Consider the following 5,531-nt stretch of genomic DNA (forward strand, 5'->3'; position numbering starts at 1 on the left):
CAAGAAAATCTTCACTTTAGCTATATACCAAAGTTAGATGATGTGACTATCTTTCTCTGCTAGATAACTTTCTCTACTTTTTCCTGTGAAAATCACAGAATAAAACTAGGATTTGAATTTATTTTTTAGTGGCAAGGGAGCAAACAACCTTTTCATTGACATTTTTCAATGACAATGTCATTTTCAATGACAGTCATGACAAGACTGTGGTCTTAGGCTGTAAGCTACTTGAGGCTAGGGATTACATCTATTAACTCTATGTACTTCCCAAGCATTTAATTCAGTTTTCTGCACAGAGTAACCAATCAACCAGAGGTATTTATTGAGAACTTACCATGTGTAGAGCACTATGCTAAGAGCTTACCTTGTCTTATGTTGTTGAGTCATCTCCAACCCACAACGATTTCATAGACACATCTCTCCTGGAATGCCCCACCCCCACCTGCAATTGTTTTGGTAGTGTATCCATAGAGTTTCCTTGGTAAAGATATGGAAATGTTTTACCATTGCCTCCTTTCACGGAGTAAACGAGTCTCCGCCCTCGATTCTCTCCCATGCCTCTGCTGCCCAGCACAGGTGAGTTTTGACTTGTAGCAGATTGCCTTCCACAAGCTAGCCACTGCCCAAACTAGGAATGGAATGGGTATGCCTCTGCTTGATTCTCCCTCCCGTAGTCGAGACTGGAAAAGTACTGGAAACTCTCCAGGTGCGGTCCTGATAGAGGATACTAAAAGCTTAGGCAAGAACAATACCACAGAGTTGGTAGACACATTCCCTGCCCACAACAAGCACTCAATAAGTACTACTGATATGTTGATTAAAAAAACTCTCTGCCCCAGTTGAGGTTTGTGTAGGAATCTCAAGGTGGGAGGTTCTAATCGGGTAGCTTGTAGTAGTTGGTGGTAGCTGGAGCATGCGGTTCTTTGAAATCCCTTTTCCCTCCACCTATCTTTTCCTAGTCAAGGTATTTGCTCTCCTGCCATCAACTGCTGGCATTCATTAAAAACTGGCAGCACACTGATCATCTTCTCCATTAACGAATACAAGTAATAGTAACACAACCCAACAATGGTATTGATTGAGTGCTCACCATGTGCAGAGCACTGTACTAAGCTCTTGCTTACTTAACACGTAAGTGCTGAGGGGCTGAGGGTGGGGCAAATATCAATGCCCAAAGGAAACAGATCCAAATTCATAGACAATGGAGAAGGGAGAAGGAGTCAGGGAAAAGAAAACCCGGTCCTCTCCCAGACTTCTCTATCACCGTGGATGGCACGACCATCCTTCCCATCTCTCAGGCCCTCAATCTTGGTGTCATCCTTGACTCGTCTCTCTCGTTCACCCAACACATCCTATCCGTTACCAAGACCTGCCGGTTTCACCTCTACAATATCATCAAGATCCGCCCTTTCCTCTCCACCCAAACGGCTACCTTACTGTTACGGGCTCTCGTTATATCCTGGCTAGACTACTGTGTCAGCCTTCTCTCTGACCTCCCTTCCTTCTCTCTCGCCCCGCTCCAGTCTATTCTTCACTCCGCTGCCCGGCTCATCTTCCTGCAGAAACGATCTGGGCATGTCACTCCCCTTCTTAAACAACTCCAGTGGTTGCCTATCAACCTCCGCTCCAAACAAAAACTCCTCACTCTAGGCTTCGAGGCTCTCCATCACCTTGCCCCTTCCTACCTCTCCTCCCTTCTCTCTTTCTACCGCCCACCCCGCACGCTCCGCTCCTCTGCCGCCCACCTCCTCACCGTCCCTCAGTCTCGCCTATCCCGCCGTCGACCCCTGGGTCACGTCCTCCCGCGGTCCTGGAACGCCCTCCCTCCTCACCTCTGCCAAACTGATTCTCTTTCCCTCTTCAAAACCCTACTTAAAACTCACCTCCTCCAAGAGGCGTTCCCAGACTGAGCTCCTCTTCTTCCTCTACTCCCTCTGCCACCCCCCCTTTACCTCTCTGCAGCTAAACCCTCATTTTCCCCTTTTCCCTCTGCTCCTCCACCTCTCCCTTCCCATCCCCACAGCACTGTACTCGTCCGCTCAACTGTATATATTTTCATTACCCTATTTATTTTGTTAATGAATTGTACATCGCCTCGATTCTATTTAGTTGCCATTGTTTTTACGAGATGTTCTTCCCCTTGACTCTATTTATTGCCATTGTTCTTGTCTGTCCATCTCCCCCGATTAGACTGTAAGCCCGTCAAACGGCGGGGACTGTCTCTATCTGTTGCCGACTTGTTCATCCCAAGCGCTTAGTACAGTGCTCTGCACATAGTAAGCGCTCAATAAATACTATTGAATGAATGAATGAATGAATGAATGAAAAGAGGGTTTAATTGGAGAAGGCCTCTTTCTTGGAGGCCATCAGGGTTCCCAAGGTCAATTGTTTCCCCCCCCCCCAACCTCTAGTTCTTGGCTCCATGTCTTGGGGGAAGCAGAAATGATCATCTGGAGCACAGGGTAGCAGATCCTTATAGAAAATCCTTGTTCTCATAAATTCCCTCTCTGCAAAGATTCTAATGTGTCACCCTACAACTTGTCTTGAGGATGACTATGTCTGCTGCTGTGGCCTAAATGACATTCTTATCATCTTTTTGTAGGAGTGCATTTCTATATCCCTAAACTGCATATTTTGAAAGAATGAATGCATTTTCATTTTCTTTTCCTCATTAAATTGGATTATGTAGGGGTAAGCATCCAGTATATTATGACCTTTCATTTTCACAATAACGATAATAAAGGTAGGTCACACATAACTATTCCTATATTCTCCCTTATCCCAAGCTTTATTCTAGAACTCTTTTAACAAAACCTACTTAGTTGGCTACCTACATTCGATGCCAGAATCAGCCCAGAGAAAGCCACATTCACTTGCATCACTAACCAGCAGCCTAAAGAGAAATTCTTAACAGTTTTCTTTCTCTTGAAGTTCTAATCCATCAGATGCTACATTCCATCCGAAGTTGGGCAGCTAGGGGCCAGATCGGCATGGCTGTCACATAAGATCACCATCCCATCTTGTCTTCAGATTTGGTTTCATGGCTCTCAGAGCCAGGAATCCATCGAGTCTGATCCAGGGCCAAACAATGCGATTCTAAGGCCCAGAGCTGGGTTACTGCGAGATCACTGGCCAGGAGGAGAAGCATACTGTAAGGACAAATGTGCTAATTAGATTGCACCCCGTCTTTGCAGAAGTAGCCTTCTGCTGAGGCCATATGTTTCCAGGCACATATCTTTGCTTGGTTCTCAAGTGAGCTTCAAGATTGCTGACACTCCCCAAAATGGAACAGAATGGTTAGAGAGGCCCAAGGCATCTGTGTGCAGTTCATTTGGGGACACAGCCCGCTTTCCAGCTGATACAGCTTCCCTAACTATTCCAAGGGGTTGGTTGGCCATTCTCACAGGTGCAAGCTATTTCTTCCAGAACCAATCAGGGCACTGCATCTGGACTATCCCTCCTGATTGGTAGATGGTTTATTACCTAATGAAGGAACATCTCTCCCAGTGTGAGAGTGCATAGCACAGTATTAACGTGCTATCTGGGCTTGGTGAAAGAACAGTTGGGACCCCAACTAAAGTTGACCAGAAGTCCTGATTTGAGCAGAGAAACCACACTTTGTAGGAATCTGTTCTGCTTCCTCTCATGCTTAAGGAAGACCTTGTCTTGTCTAGTCTTATGTTGTTGAGTCCTCTCTCACCCATAGCAACACCATAGACACATATCTCCCAGAATGCCCCACCTCCATCTGCAATTGTTCTGGTAGTGTATCCATAGAGTTTTCTTGGTAAAAATACAAAAGTGGTTTACCATTACCTTCTTCCATGTCACCAACTTGAGTCTCTGCCTTCGACTCTCCCACATCTCAGGATGTGCTGAGCAGGTGAGTTTTGACTTGTAGCAGATTGCCTTCCACTTGCCAGCCACTGCCCAAGCTAGGAATGGAATAGGTATATCTCTACTTGACTTTCCCTCCAGTAGTCGATACTGGTAGAGTACTGAAAATTCTCTAGGTACCATCCTAATATGGGAGGGAGAGACCACTTGGTAGCAGTTACAATAATAATACTACTAATATAATAGTATTTGTTAAGTACTCAGACTGTGTCAAGTACTAGGTTAAGCACTGGGGTAGGTAAACTACAATCAGACATAGTAAAACATGGGTTTCCTGGCCCAAGAGGGAAGAAGAACAGGAATTTCATCCATATTTTGCAGACCAGGCAAGGAGAAGTAAAGTGATTGCCCCAAGTCACCATTTTTTTTCTTCAGTAATGACTAGAGCATCTCTACCTCGTCTGCTACCACCATGACCACTCTGTTGAATTAGAATTCCCAGGCCTGGAATAAGAATCTCTCAATGGGGTCAGAACGGCACAATCTATTTGCGAGAAATTGCTGCAAATTTCTGGGTTCTGCCTCGAACCACTAGTAGGCTCGGTCAGTAGTGATTCCTGGGGAGGTAACAATGGAAAGGAACTCAAGCTGCAGCAGGAGTTAGGAGGGGAGAAACTGCATGGTCAATCAGTCAATCATTTATTGAGCACTTACTGTGTGCAGAATACTGTACTAAATGCTAGGGGAGAATACACACGTGGGAATTAGGCAAGGTCCCTGGCCTTCAGGAGGGCACACCATCTAAGATGAGTGGGGCAAACTGAAGAGAAGTCCGAGAGGATGGGAAAGATGAAGATAAGGGGAGAGGAGTATGGTGTAGGGGAGTTTGGGTGAGAAGGAGGGTAGAAAAGAAGAAAATGAGCAGAAATATGGCCAGAGGAACCCTTCTTATGACAACGAAATCTTTAAACATAGAGAACAGCTCTCAGAAAAGTCTGTGGAAAGATTTTCCTGTCGGGAAGACTCCCCAGACAACTGTCTCTGCCCCTCTGGCCACCCCAAAGCAGTCTCTGGGGAAAAAACAAACAAACCCTCCCAACACCCACATCCTGCCACCTCGCCCCACCCCATCAAAACACCCCCACATCATGCCACACAGCACTGACCTTCCGACCTTTCTCATTCTTCTCTTCTCACTCGCTGCAAATTTATCTCCCCTCACCCATTGGGGAAACAGGTGTCTCCTGCCAATTAGGCTTTAGGAATCAACAGGCGTTTCTTGAAGGAATGATGACAAGCCTAATTGCTGGAAGCAGCTGTGGGGCTTTTGGCTCCATATCACGCAGGTTCTAATCCCCATTTTGCTAGGGAGTCTGGCGCCCGGCAGGGTCAGCCACGCTGAGTAGTGGCGCTGTGAAACTCAGGGCAAGTATTTTGTGACTGGAGAGCAGCAGGAAGGAAGAAGGTTGCCAGCAGCTGTAGCTGCAAGAGCCTTTCAAAACAATCAAATCCAAATGATCTTTGTTCATTGTGTCCGGGGAAGGAGGTGGGTAGTTGGGAGAGGGGAGTAGGGAAAGGAATTAAAGAGAAGAAGGGATTTTTTAATGGTAATTGTTAAGCTCTTATTATGTATCAAATGCTGTTCTAAGTGTTACTGTAGGTACAAGTTAATTAAATCGGTCACGGTCCCTGTC

At 45.9% G+C, this 5,531-nt stretch overlaps 1 non-coding gene across 1 annotated transcript; it reads right to left on the reverse strand.

Moving 5' to 3' along the window:
- Positions 1-586: 586 nt before the first annotated feature.
- LOC114809453 lies at positions 587-726 on the reverse strand. The gene has a single exon (XR_003757237.1). It is a non-coding gene; the product is annotated as a small nucleolar RNA SNORA7 (small nucleolar RNA).
- Positions 727-5,531: the final 4,805 nt, after the last annotated feature.

The sequence above is a fragment of the Ornithorhynchus anatinus genome, chromosome 2, assembly GCF_004115215.2.
Source record: "Ornithorhynchus anatinus isolate Pmale09 chromosome 2, mOrnAna1.pri.v4, whole genome shotgun sequence".
Taxonomy (NCBI): domain Eukaryota; kingdom Metazoa; phylum Chordata; class Mammalia; order Monotremata; family Ornithorhynchidae; genus Ornithorhynchus; species Ornithorhynchus anatinus.